Here is a 13,944-nt window from a genome sequence, read left to right on the forward strand (position 1 = left end):
TGAGCAACACTTTCTCCAGAAGTTGGACACAAATTGGGTACCACGATCCGATATTAAAACTGAAGGGAATCCAAATCCATGCAGACGCACTACGTGCTCGAGGAAGATTTTGGCGAGACCAGATGCATTTGGCAGACCCTTGAATGGGAAGAAGTGGGCCATTTTAGAAAATAAATCCACGATCACCAGGATGGGGTTGTAACCTTGACATGAAGGAAGATCAGTAATAAAGTCTAGTGATAGCGTGTGCCATGGGCCCGGTGGGATGTCCAGAGGTTGTAAGAGTCCAGCAGGTTTTTGCTTGGAGGATTTGTCCTGGGCGCAGATACCGGAAGAAGAAATGAACTCAATTACATCCTTACGCCACATTGGCCACCAGTAACTTATTTTCACCTTAGCCAAGGTTTTAGCAATTCACGGGTGGCCTTCCATGAGGGAGTCATGGTACTCCGAGATGACCTGTTCTTGAAGTTCTTTAACCGGTACAAACAGCCGGTTTCTGTAATAAGGCAGTTGGTCCTTAATACAGTAGTGTTCCCCTCTGGAACCCCATTCTTGTAGTTGCTCCTGGGTTAAAACTTGCCAGACTTCGTATAGAAGCTCGTCTGGAGTCATGGTGGTTGTGATGCCCAAGATTCTGTCCCCTGGGATAATGGCCACGGGGTCTGGAGGTATGTGCGCCATCTCATCGATGCCCATGCAAGAGCAGGCATCAGTCTTGCCATTTTTAACCCCGAGTCGGTACGTGATCACATAGTCATACTCCGCAAAGAAAAATGCCCAGCGTAGCTGGCGAGATGATTGAACTTTTGCATCCTTTAGATATTGGAGATTGCGGTGATCTGTTATTACCGTGATGGTGTGTCTGGCTCCGAACAGGTAGTGTCGCCAAGCCTTGAAGGTGGCCTTAATGGCTAGTAACTCTTTGTCTGTGATGGCGTAATTGAGCTCTGGCGGTGAGAACTTTCGTGACCAAAAGGCCACTGGATGTAGTTGGCCAGTGTGTGGGTCCCTTTGCGATATATCTGCTCCCATTGCCATACTGGATGCATCCCTTTCCACTATATAAGGGAAGTCTGGGCATGGATGTCGCAAGATTGGAGCAGTGGTGAACTTCGCCTTGAGTTCCTGGAAGGCCTTTTCAGCTTCTTCTGTCCAACAAAACGTCTTGTTGCATTTCCTCAATAATGAAGTAATCGGGTGTACTATTTGAGAGAACCCGGGGATAAAATGGCGGTAAAAGTTTGCAAAGCCTAACATACTCTGGACTCCCTTGATTGAATTCGGCGCTGGCCAGTTGAGGACAGCGTCGAACTTGTGAGCGTCCATTCGTATGCCCTTAGGTGAAAGGACAAAGCCCAGGAACTCTAGTTCCGTAACATGGAACAAATACTTCTCCAGCTTGGTGTAGAGGTGGTGTTGTCGGAGCTTGACCAGGACTGCCCGTACATGCTTAACGTGCTCTTTCTCAGATGCCGAATACACCAGGATGTCATTGATGAAAACTAACATGCAGACATCAATGAGCTCTCTAAGAACATCGTTCATGAAGTATTGGAAAACAGCTGGGGCATTGCACAGGCCGAAAGGCATCACTTGATATTCATATAAGCCGTACTTGGTACGGAATGCCGTTTTCCACTAGTCCCCTTCATTAATACGCACTAGATGGTAGGCACCTCTAAGATCCAACTTGGTTTAAATCTGGGCTTCCTTGACCTGATCTAATAACTCTGGGATCAACGGTAGGGGATAACGGTTCTTGATGGTGATTTGGTTCAATGCACAGTAGTCGATGCTCGTTCTCAATTCTCCTTCCTTCTTCGGTACGAAGAATAACGGAGCCGTGGCCGAAGATTTGAACGGGCAGATGAAACCATTGGCTAGGTATTGCTTCAGGTATGTTTTCAGGTGTTGGTTTTCAGGTTCAGTGTGTGCGTAAATACGCCCACATGGAATCCGGGCTCCAGGTAGTAGGTCGATCTGGAAATCGTAGGGCCTGTGGGGTGGCAGGGTATTCACTTGCTCCTTTTGGAAAACATCTTGGAAGTCCTGGTATTGCATCGGCAGAGTGGCGACCCCTCCAAGGACACTTACAATACCCTCTCGAATGGGAGAACTAGCATGCTTCCCCTTCCGTCCTTGTGGGTAGCAAGTATGCGTGCAGCCGTGGGCGAAAACCAATTCGCGAGCACGCCAGTTGTTCCGTGGGTTATGTCCGACTAGCCACGGCATTCCCAAGATTAGCCGGAACTGCGGTGCCTTGATAAGATCAAAGGTGATGATTTTGCGGTGACCATCTTCGCATAGGAGAGTGAGCTCGGTGGTGCATTTGGACATAGGACCCGAGGCGATCTCGGTGCCATCAACGGTGGTTACAGTCTCAGTGGTTGGCTTAGGGCAGAGTGGTAGCCCCATCTTTGCTGCAACATCCTGATCTATATAATTCCCCACTGCTCCGCCATCAATATAAGCTTCCAATGAGTGCATACTAGATGGCTGCTGGTGGGTGATTAAGATCACGGGGAGAGCAAAATGGGAGGTCTGTAGTTGAATCTCTTCGCTCGACAATTGGACCCCTACAATTGCCAGGCTTGGCAGTTTTTCCGACTCCTCACCGGAGGTCTCCTTATCCGTCGCTCTGACGGTTCTTCTTGGTGGTTTAACAGGACATTCCCATAGGAAATGGCCAGCTCTCCCGCAGTACAGGCACAACTGCAACTCTCTCCTCTTTTCTAATTCGGCATTGGTCAAGGGAGGCCTGACTCCTCCAATTTGCATGGGTTCGGTGGCACCTTCGGATCCCCTGGAGCTTGATCTTTGGGTCGCCCGAATATAGGTTGAGAATCTGGTTTATTACGGTCAAATTTCCAATCTTGTAGTCGCCAATCCAGTTGCACCACGAAGCTAATGAACTCGGCACAGTCCCGGGGTGGGTCCATAACTTGAGCCAAAATGTCCTTTAGCTCCCTTCGCAAACCCCGGTGGAATAAGGTGGTCCGTTTGTCGTCTGGCCAATCTGCTTCGACCACCAGTCTATTGATAGTGGCGATGTACGCTAGCAGATCCTGACTTCCTTGACAAAGGGATACATTCGTTATCTAAAGCCTGTCCATGGTGGTGCCATCAAAGAGCTTTTCCTGCTCCTGCTGAAAACCTCTGAAGTCCTGTAACAGGGGATCGTTCCGGCTGATAAACGGCACCAACCAATCTGCTGCACTTCCACTCAGGCAGGATAAAACGAAGGCCACACGCGATTGCTCAGTGGGAGACACCCGAGGTCTACACAGAAAATGGGGGCGACACTGATTCATGAAGGTCGCATATCATCGGGGGTCCCCTGAGAATCACTCTGGTGGAGCTAATGGCACTGTTCCATGTAGGATGATCTTGACACGGGTTTCTCACTGGAGTTGGCATTGAGGGCCGACTCCCAGCAAGGGGGCTTGTCCGGCTTGCGATTGAAGGAGTTATGTGCCAAGGTCATCAGTTTGTTCCTTGGCCTCAATTAGTTCTCTCCGCAAGGCATTAGTTTTTTGTCGGGCTGAGTGGACCTCTGCGCGTAACTGCCCCAACAATTGGGCCAACTGGTCTATTTCCGAGGTTTCCATACTAGGCGCCCAGGTGGATTATTAAGTACGGCTTTGCGTTCTGTAACGCCCACCTTGTATCCACAGGGATGCCGCTCGACTGGTCAGGGATGCTTCTGGGAACACTGCACCTTCTCCAGAGTTCGTGCTGCCAGGGGTCAGTTATTGGTTTTCTTTAAGGTGCGCTCTCCGTCCTGCCATTCTGGGCAGGGGCGTTGTCGTCAGGCCCCGTTCCGCTGAGTTACTTCACTGGCGTGGGCCTGGAGTCCAGACCGGCTACGACTCCATCTTTAGGTATGTCTTTCGTATTAAGAATAAATGTCTGTAATTGTAGTCGCTCCGAATAACCTTCTCCTTCCTTCTTGCAGGTGCTGAAGGGATGATGGTGGAAACCAGCTGATATTGGTGGCAAAGCTCAGGAACGGTAAGGATGCGAAAGCGCTGCGCAGAGAGTGTCCTTGTAAGTTGTCTAACCTGTGCTGTTGTTCCTTGCAGGTCACGGGAGGAATCCTGGAAGAAGTGATCAACCAGAACCAGCCGCTGGTGGACGATGTTCGAGTGGCGATAGCCTTCGAGAAGGGTTTGGTAAGTAAGCTTACTTGATGTCTTTATTCTCGTCCTTCTTCCCAGGGATGTTGCTGGAGGAAGATAAAGATGTCAAAGAAGACTCCAGATGGATGGAGGAGCTGAAGCTGGGCAGGTAAGGATGGCTGAGGTTCTTCGTCTTCTCTCGCCAGTGCAGGCCAAGGTGCTGAGCAGGACCCGGTGAACGTCACGCTGCTACAGCAGAATAACACGAAGCATGTGCCTCCAGTCAGGCGTGGTTTAAATAGCCAGCAGGTATCCCAGGTGCCTTTGGGGAGGGCCCCGCCCTGGATGCTAGACTGCCGGTTGCAGTTCCCCATTGGTCCTTGTGGGGGCAGCCATGTTAGTCCATTGCCCATTGAAACCCACACCTGCCATGTGAGCCTGATGCCAACAGCGCCAGCACTGACTCCAAGGGACCCGAGAGGGGCAAAGTAGGGCCCTTCGGGCCTTGTTAAAAATCTGTGGCACGGGACAGAGAGCCCGAGTTCCTTGGCCTGAGGCTAAGGTCGTGACAATACTATAAAACATCAGGATAGCAGGATAGTAGCAGCATGCAGTGAGTGTCAACAAGCCAGGTACATTCAGGATGCTTCCCCAAAACACCATAGCGCTTCCCTTGGTTATGGGGATTGTTTTAGAATTGAGGCCTAGATGAAGCAATTGCTTGGCCTTGTGGTTGGGATCGGGAGTTTAGATAGATAGATGTAAAATGAAAACAGGAACAGACAGGAACAGGACGCTGGCGTAGAAATCAGGAATCAGTGTGTGCCCTGAGTGCTAGTCAAGGGCCCTTATTTATAATGCCAAATGACATCATTACAGTATATGACAGGGGCAGGATTCACTACCCACGCCCCTATCAATAGGATTGGGGAATGGCATAGACTCCACCTTACTCACAATTGGTTGGATATCAGAAAAGTGATGTGATGTTTATGAGGTGATTTCTACTGTATCTAGAAACTCCCACAATTGCTTTACATATTTTGTGCAGCCCAAATTAGTCCAAACCTCCAGTCTGTGCAACCTTATTTCACCTTTCTGACACATTTTGGTAATTTTACACATTAAAGATTTGGCCCACAATTCCCCAATTTTATACACAGATGCAAATTGTCCCCAGGGATGTATGTACAAAATTTGACATTTGGAACATGGATGCTTTTCTGGTTATACAACATATATCACCGTTTCGGTCCAGGGTGTGTCACGACATTCTACCAAGTTTTCAAACACAGCCCACAATTCCACTTTTACGCTGTGAAAATTCCACATTTTTTCCAATTTTGACAGCTGAGATATAAGTCTTTTTAAAGTTCTTTCTAAAATAGTATTAAGTCAAATGGGAGTCATTGTCTGTCATTGTTTTCTTCCCAGCTAACACCAACTGGCAGTTTCTTCCAAGTAGGATGGGGGCCTCTCTCTTATTTCAAGGTTTTATTGCCCTTCACACTTGACAGGAGAGTGTCCCAGGACTGCTATTGTCCCAGCCTGGAGCATAGACGAATGTCTGATGAGCATGTGAACTATCATTGTCCTATCCCATTCAAAGTTTTTCAAGCTGGTACTTTGCACCTAAGTGTCCTGGATTTAGTGTGTATCTCCCTTCCTATTAGGAGTTTCATAGCTGGCAACTGGAATTACAGGTTTCTGAGCGCTTGCAACTCCAGCCTATGTGTTTTAACCTGTTTAATTTCTTACTTTAATTTGGTTTGCAGCTCCTCAGATTGCCACCATCTTGGCAGCTGTAGTCATTTTCCATGCAGCAGGACTCTTATATAAAGTATAGATACAATTCTCCTTGACCTGGCTCAGAGGGTAAAAAGTCTCTTTCAAATGTGTGTTTCCCGTATGAGTGAAAATTAAGTTGCTTTTGATTTCTCTGAGAGTTGGTTTTAACTGGGCCTTTTAACTGGCAGTGGTTTCAGAATGACAGATGAAATTGGCATCAAAGCAGCATTTAGAAAGGGTGAAAACGGTTTCATTTTGAAGTGGATTATGGCTTTTGCAGCAATGGCAGGCTTTCCTTTTCACTTGATTCCATATATGTTTTAGAACACACTGGCATATTTGCCCAAAGTGTGTGAGGCAAAATGGTGCAGCCCATTTTCTGTTGTTGCTGCCAAAAACAGTTTTGAGGTCCTGGTGCACATAGGAGCCAGCGCAGCCAGGTTACTGTTTCTTGCGCACAGGCAGCTCAGTGATGTAAGGCAATGCCATTGAGTGGGTCAATATATCCCACACTCCTTTTTGCTATCAGCTGTTCTCTCTGCTTGCTGGGACTTTCGCTATGCTGCAGCTACCCCCCCTCCCCCCGCATCTACTGGCTTTCTCTCTTTTTTTTCCTCCAGTCATCTCCCTCATTATTGTTGACATCCCTTTGCTTGCTGGTTTCTGGGGGTTTCCGTTTGTCAATATCACTAATTCCTGAAAGGAATCTCCATATCCTGGGGCTGGGTTTCCCGAGGTTCTCTCCCGTGACTATTCTTGCTGTTCTTACTTACCAGACCTCTGTACTTCCTCCTGGCCCCAGTATCCTTTGTCCTCATATTGACTTCTGGAAAGCACCTACCATCCAGAGTCTATTCATCAAAACAAGCATCCAGCTTCACAAGGATCTACAGTGTTTTTTCCACTGCAAGACTTTTTCCCTGGTCAGGGGTTGGCTCCTCGGAGTCCCCACTGCCTGGCGTGTTGCGCATTCAGGTAAAGTGGCCTCCAGAGGAGCTTGCTCTTCAAGGACTGACGGTGGAAGTACAATCACTCCATGCTGAGAATGTGGCATTATGACAGCAAGTTGCAGTTAGAGAAGATCAGATAGGTGGCCTCCCTCCCTTGACATTTCCCTTTGGGAAATATGATGGCAATCCCAGGCATCCAAAGGAATTCCTCGACGCATGTTTGGTCTGCTTCACTTTTCGCCCCAGAGTTTATCACTCTTATAGGGCCAAGGTGGGGTTTCTCGTTTCTAACCTTGTGGGGAATGCCTTGGCATGGGCTATCCCCCTGATTACCATGTCAGACCCTTCAATGAATGACTACGCCCTGTTTATCCAACAGTTCAAGTCTCGGTTTGAAAGACCGGAAGTCCAGTACTCCTATGGAAGTCTGCTGGATATACGACAAGGGAGTTTGGATGTACAGTCATACTTGTCTGTGTTTCAGAGAGTAGCAGCTGAGGCCGGATGGCCAGAATAGCACAACAGGCTTTATTTCGGCCCGGCTTACATGAAGATATTAAGGACAAATTGGCCGCATAGCCAGACCGGCTACCTTCCATGACCTAGTAACATTGTCCCTCTAGTTTGAGTTCCATCTGGCTGAACGGACACTCGAAAAAAGAAAGACCAGACAGTTCCAGCCCACACATACAACCCCACCTGTTCAGGCTGGGAAAACATCAGGGGATGAGCCAATGCAGATAGGAACGCCTGAGGACTATTAACTGCTGCTGAACACAAGAAGCAGAAGGAACAAGGACTTTCTATGAACTGCGGATCCGCCAAACATCTCTTAAGGAACTGCCTTGAAGTACCCCCACGTTGTCAGGGAAACAAATCTGCCCCACCTTAATCAGGGCCACCGTGGGGGAGACAAACACCAGTCCCTGCAATCTCACCCAACAGCCAGACACCTTAAGTGACAACCGATTGATGGTCTTTATTATACACCTGTTCCTGGAGAAGCACCCTGTTGAAGTCCTCGCAATGTTAGACTGTGGAGCAGCGGGAAACTTCATGGACCTAGCATGGGCCAAGGAAAAAGACATTCTGCTTCAGGACAAGACAGATCCCATTCCTGTGGAAGCGGTTGATGACTCCCCTTTAACATCCAGACCCATTGTTCAGGAAACCTGCTCCATTCCAGTTTATATGTTCCTTCAAAAGGAACAGGTCACCTTCGACTTCATTTGCGCAGCCCATTTCCTAGTTATATTGAGTATACCTTGGTTGTGTAGACACAACCCTAGTATTGACTGGACCTCAAACACTGTCAGTTTCCAATCACAGTACTGCAACCAATGCTGCCTGGAGCAGAAAACCGAGAAACCCTGATTGGGGGTGATGCTACCTTTGTCCACTTCAGTTATGCAATCTATTCCCTTAGACTATCAGGACTTCCAGGATGTCTTTGAAAACGCGACACCAAGAGAACTACCACCACACTGAAAGGAAGACTGTGCCATTGATCTGCAGCCAGATGCCACGGTGCCTTTCGGCAGGATGTCTCCTTTATCCTTGCCGGAAAGAAGAGCACTGAAGGAATACTTAGACTGCAATCTCCAGAACGGCCTCATTAGGGAATCTAAGTCAGCTGGTGGGGCATCTCTTTTCTTTATTCCCAAGAAAGTATCTCAAGAACTTAGACCCTGCATAGACTACAGAGGATTAAACAGTCTCACCATCCGGGAAAGGTATCCCATGCCCCTCATCACGGATGTCCTCAAAGCTGTAAAATGTGCCAAGCTAGACCTCGGGGGAGCTTATCACCTCCTGAGAACCGAACCGGGGATGAATGGAAGACAGCCTTCCGGACCCCTATGGGGCATTTCGAGTACCAAGTTATGCCGTTTGGGCTACTTAATGCTCCAGCCATATTCCAGAGGTTTATGGACATGATTTTTTACGATCTCCTGTTCTCCTCGGTGGCGGTCTACCTTGATGATATTTTGGGCTACTCCTCTAACCTGGCAGAACACCAAAGACATGTCACCGAAGTACTACATCGACCACAGCAAAACCGTCTTTAGACCGAACCTGAAAAATGTACATTTGAAGCCTCTACCGTCTTCTATCTAGGATTCATCCTCTAACAAAGGACTACAGATGGATCCTAGCAAGACCAAGGCCATCTTCAAGTGGCCAGAACCGAGATACTTCAAGGATATTCAAAGATTCCTAAGTCTGGTAAACTTTTACCAAAAGTTTATTCCAAATTTTTCGGAGATAGTTTTTCCCAAAACTGCTCTCCTCAAGAAGGGTGTTAGGTTCGAATGGGAAGTCGAGGCAATGCCGCCATCCTGAAGCTTAAGAAGACCTTTGTTTCTGCAGCTATTCTTCTTCAACCAGACCAGGCCCTTCCTTTTGCAGTCGAGGCTGATGCCTCTGGGAGCGGATTGGGAGCCGCACTTTTGCAGGAAAGAAAGGACTGGATGGAACATCCTGTAGCTTATTACTCAAGAACTCTTACTTGCATCAAAATGAACTATTCTGTTCTTGAAAAAGAACTGCTGTCTATACAAGCATGCAAAGAATGGCGGCATCTTCTTCAAGGAGCTGCTTTTCCATTTTTGGTTCGCACAGATCACTGCAACCTGCGCATCCTCCAACATATGGAGTGCCGAAATTCCCAGCATGCCCGATGGGTGTATTATTTTTCCCAATTTGACTTTACCATCACTTACATCCCAGGTCAAGAAAACGTTCTTGTGGATGCCCTGTCCCGCAGCCTCGGAGAAGATTTTGGACAATACCAAGGTCACAAGAAGATACGGGCAGAGAAAAGATTTCTGGGTGAGGTAATGCTTTCCTACAAGAAGTCAAGCAGGCGAGTTAGACCAGGGCTGCTGGGGGAGTGCTTCTGCTGGGGGATGCTTAATTTGAACCTCCTCTTTTACCTTTCCCTCATGAATCCTGGAGCTGCCTGTAGCCCACCCCTCACAGTGTTTCATGACAGGAACATTATAAATCTGCATTCTTCATCACCTGAACCAGTATCCTGATAATCCCTAGATCTGGACCTCTATTACAGACTCCTGTCAGTTTTCCTGACATTAGAGCTAAGTATTTTCATAAGAATCGGCTCCTTGATGCTATTGTGCAAGTATTGAAGGAATCTTTCTTTACCAATCGTCTGGCAGAGCATATTACAATTAACATTTCCTCGCTACAAACCAGAAGACCCATGGATGTTCTGAATGAGCTGCAGTCACTTACAGCGAAACACATGGAAAAACCTGAAATTAATAAGTACTATGAAGTGATACGAGAACTTGGCAAGGGAACCTATGGCAGGGTGGACCTGGTTAGCCACAAGACAAGTGGTAAAAAGATGGCTTTGAAGTTTCTACGAAAGAAAGCAACAAAGCAGAAGAGCTTTCTCCAGGAATACTGTATTTCACGCTACCTCTCTGCCTGTCCCTACATCATCGGCATGTTCGATATAACCTTTGAAATGGATGATCACTATGTCTTCGCACAGGAGTATACAGAATCCGGAGACCTCTTTGATATCATACCCCACAGGTGGGACTTTCTGAACACATCACTAGGTGCTGTATTTATCAAATTGCCTTAGCACTGGATCATCTGCATAGCAGAAGGCTAGTGCACAGGGATATCAAGCCTGAAAATATCCTGATTTTTGACACAAAATGCCGAAAGATAAGCTCTCTGGTTTCGGAATGATGCGTATCACTGGCACAATGGAAAAGCGAGTTAGCAGCACTATTCCTTACACAGCGCCAGAGCTCTGTGAAGCGTCAAAGCACAATGGTTTCCTGGTGAATTACAGCATCTATGTCTGGGCATTTGGCATCTTACTGTTCTGTGTGCTCACTCAAAACTTTCCTTGGGGAAAAAACCCTTAATTCAGACACCTTCTATGATGAATTTCTACATTTGCAAAGATTCAGAAATTCTGATGTCCCCTCCCAGTCATGTAGATTTACTCCCAATGCCCTTAAAATGTTTAGGAAATTACTCTCTATTGAACCTCAGAAACGGTGTTCGATAAAGGATGTTTTGTGTTTTTTTGGTAAATGTTGGTTAGTCAAAAAAGACAAGTCAAATGCTGCTACTCTGAACTTGAATGAAGATCTGATTTCAAGAATATAGCATCAATGCCTGTCTCTGGTGAACAATGATGCTAAAAACTGTATCAACCAAGAGTCACGCCCTAATTGCTCTCTATCAGCATCAAGCAGCTTTGATTGTGTACCCACGGAAGGGAACCAAAACCAAATGTTGTTGTCAACACCCATCGAAATATGTGTATGAATGTGATGCGAGTTAATTAAAATAGATACCAGAAAGATTAAGAAATATGAAAAGCAAACATCTAGAAATGGTGTTATTTCAGTAGAACAACTTCAGAATTCATGCTCTCATCCTCAATACAAAAATAGCATTGTGAATTTTAGGCTTTGAAACGAAGGAATAATAAAAGTCATTAAATGAAAAAAAGAGGTCATGCAAGCTACAATTAAGTTCAACACCCCTCGACTTCCCAGACATCCATTAGTTCAAAGGAAGGGACATCTGTTCATGAACGAAGCCTTGTTTCTGCCTTCCAAGGAATTGTAGATATTAGCAATATCATGGTGTCATGTTCTGCCCAACCCTGGCCATAAGGTCCAAGCTGCAACCTTGGAACTGGTTTTGCGATATTTTTGGTGGTCTTCAGTCAACAGAGATGTGAAAGACTATGTTTCATCATTCCCAACATGTGCCCAGAACAAGTACCCCAAAGCCAAACCGATGGGCCTCTTACAATAAGAATCTTCCCCTTCGGGACCCTGGCAACATCTCTCGACCAACTTTATTGTTGACCTACCCCCCTCACAGGGGTATACTGCCATAATGGCAACAATCGATTCTTTAAGTAAGTTGGCGTATTTCCCGTCCCTGACAGGGCCTCCTTCTGCTCCCATAACTGTGGCTGTGTTCTTGAAGGATATCGTTAGCTTACATGAACTCCCTCTCACCCTCGTGTCTGACAGAGGTACGCAGTTCACCTCTGTTTTTTGGTCTACCCTCTGCAGATGGCTAGGTATCCATCGAGACCTTTCTTCAGGATATCATCCCCAGAGCAACGGACAAACAGAGAGGCTCAATGCCACACTAGAGCAGTACCTAAGGTGTTTCTGCAACCAAGGACAAGACAACTGGGCTGACCTCCTCCCCCTAGCTGAATTTGTGTACAATAACACCAAACACACAACTATCAAATGAGCCATTTCTTTTGTATGCATGGATATCATCCCAAGCACATACCAGAGACTGAATTCTCTCCTTCTAAGACAAAGCAATACAATTGGTGGAATCCTTCTTATCTCACACACCATGAGGGTATTCTCCTCCACAATGGCTGTGCCCCCTGCCCCAGTCACCTGCAGAGCCCCCCAAGGACCTTGTGTTTCCGTCACCCTCCACAATGTCTTTACCAAGCCTCTGTTTGACCTATTAGACAAATTGTGTGTCATCTACACTAACTATGCAGATGACATGCAGTAATTGTGCCTATCATGCGCAATCACATCCACGACTCCAACATCCTAAACAAAATTAACCTAACCATATAATCCTGGATGGCACACAATGAGCTCTCATTGAATGACGATAACACTGAGATACTCATAATTGGGAACCACGCTCAGATTAACAACCTCTCCAATGACTATAAAGCCTTCATAATTGACGGCAACACCATCTCTACCTCCAAAGAGGCTAAACCACTAAGAGTCTACCTAGACTCCTCTCTCACCATGACCAGGCAGGTCAACGCCATTGCCTCGGTGGCAGCCTACACTGCCAAATTGATCATGGCCAGCAGACCCTTCTTGACTACTGGTAACTGTGTTACACTTGCCAGAGCACTAATACAATCAAGCAGCATAGATTACTCTAACACCATTTTTGCAGGCTCCAATAAAAAAAATATTTTAAAACTCCAAACAATTGAAAACAATGCAATAAGGGCAGCGCTCAACATCCCAAGAAGGGAACATATTTCGGCAGCTAGATACAAAATCCACTGGCTCCCGATTCAAGAGCGCATCACCTAGATAGTCTACCTAGACTCCTCTCTCACCATGAAGAGGCAGGTCAACGCCATTGCCTCGGTGGCAGCCTACACTGCCAAATTGATCATGGCCAGCAGACCCTTCTTGACTACTAGTAACTGTGTTACACTTTCCAGAGCACTAATACTATCAAGCATAGATTATGCTAACGCCATTTTTGCAGGCTCCAATTAAAAAAATATTTTAAAACTCCAAACAATTGAAAACAATGCAATAAGGGCAGCGCTCAACGTCCCAAGAAGGGAAGATATTTCGGCAGCTAGATACAAAATCCATTGGCTCCCGATTCAGGAGCGTATCACATTTAAAATGTTATCCCTTGCACACAAAAGCCTTGTTAAGAGCACCCCCAGTTCTCTATCAAGCCAAGTCACCATGGCCCAAGCCACCAGGCCCACCAGGGCTGCCTTCTCCTTTTGCCTGGACATCCCTTGGTTCAAGTGCCAAAAAGCTGGTGGCACCAGTTTACCAGTTATCGCAGCTAAACTCTGGAATGCCACACCCCTAGTGTTGAGATCTGACCCCTCCCTCTGGTCCTTCAGGAAAGAACTTACAACCTGGCTTTTCAATCAAGGGATCTAAACACACTCACACTTCGGCAGAACCTCACCCTGAATCACCATTACACTGAGTGCTCATGTATCCCATCACTCTTGGCACAACTAATGGAATAACAAATGCAACAACTATTATAACTGCTAATGTAACAATGTATCTAAGATGTCCACTGCATAACATTTTATGACTGTAATGTAAGCAACCCATTGTAAGACCTATGTATCAATATACCCCTGAATATCCAATGCCTGTAACAAAGTATCCTTAAGCAACAAAAGAAATGGCCCTCATTACAAGTTTACCGGTCTGGTAACAATGGTACCGCTAAGCTTGCCGGTACCGTTGTTATCGGACTGGCAAACTACGAGTCATGCAAGTGGGTGCCTTTCAGTCGGCCAGGTCTGA

General features: G+C 46.6%; 1 pseudogene; it reads left to right on the forward strand.

Annotated features, from left to right (window-relative positions):
• Positions 1–10,055: 10,055 nt before the first annotated feature.
• Positions 10,056–11,176, forward strand: LOC138528449 (serine/threonine-protein kinase SBK1 pseudogene; annotated as a pseudogene).
• The last annotated feature ends 2,768 nt before the right edge of the window (positions 11,177–13,944 follow it).

This window comes from Ambystoma mexicanum, chromosome 7q, assembly GCF_040938575.1.
Source record: "Ambystoma mexicanum isolate Mex_15411 chromosome 7q, UKY_AmexF1_1, whole genome shotgun sequence".
Lineage (NCBI taxonomy): Eukaryota > Metazoa > Chordata > Amphibia > Caudata > Ambystomatidae > Ambystoma > Ambystoma mexicanum.